This window comes from Dermacentor andersoni, chromosome 2 (assembly GCF_023375885.2).
Source record: "Dermacentor andersoni chromosome 2, qqDerAnde1_hic_scaffold, whole genome shotgun sequence".
NCBI classification, from domain to species: Eukaryota; Metazoa; Arthropoda; class Arachnida; order Ixodida; family Ixodidae; genus Dermacentor; species Dermacentor andersoni.
The window spans coordinates 97,988,184-97,989,040 of NC_092815.1; positions in this window are offsets into that span (position 1 = coordinate 97,988,184).

Sequence of the window (857 nt, forward strand, 5' to 3'; positions counted from 1 at the left end):
TCAAAATATGAAGCTCCTTATTCTTCATGCTGTATGCGCGGCGTGAAAATGGTATTCCTTAGATTACTGCTGCGTTATTCCATCGCACAGAGTTTTATGCTTCCAGTGTACGTCTGCAACACCACCCCGAGACCTGGATAGCTAGCGTAGCAGGTACAATTGTTATGTTTTGTTTTGTTTTGTTTTGTTTTGTTTTCTGTTCTATTTTGTTACAAGTTGTTCGAGAGAACGTTCCATTTTCTTTGCCGAAGTTTCCGCTCATCCGTCACCACAGAGACAGGAAAACACCGGCGCAAACGACGTTGCGACCATACGACTGGCGAACTTTCTTAACGTGCTCGCGGGGTGCAACAAGGCATTCTCGCTCAATTTGTGCGCCTTTGCGAGCGACGGCAAAGTGGCCTGTGCCGCTACGTGTCTGGCTCGTCCGCACAACCCCACCTTCCGCCGGTTTTCCAACGACGGTGTTTCGGTGATCCATCAAGTTCGAGTAGACCTGCACTAATTGTCTCGAGGTGTCCCAGGGTTTCGCCAGAAACGCCGCGTACGTTTCTTTGAATGAAAGGAAAAGAAGGTTGGACGGGCTTTGTTCCGCAACCACTCAGAAAACATCCCCGCTGCAGGCACGCGTCTCTCCGACTCCGATTCTCCGTGTCGGTGAATCGCCGAGCTTGCCGAGCTCATCGCGTGTGGATATGGGCCGACCGACTCGCGCTGGCGCAATCCTCCCGGCTTTTCAAAGAAGCTCGAGACGATTCCTCGCGGTGTTTCGTTTTGTGTTACTTTGCTGCGGAGCGCTTTGTGTTTCTCTTTTGACTTCCTTTTCACAAGGGGGAGATTGAACGAGTGGGTTCCCA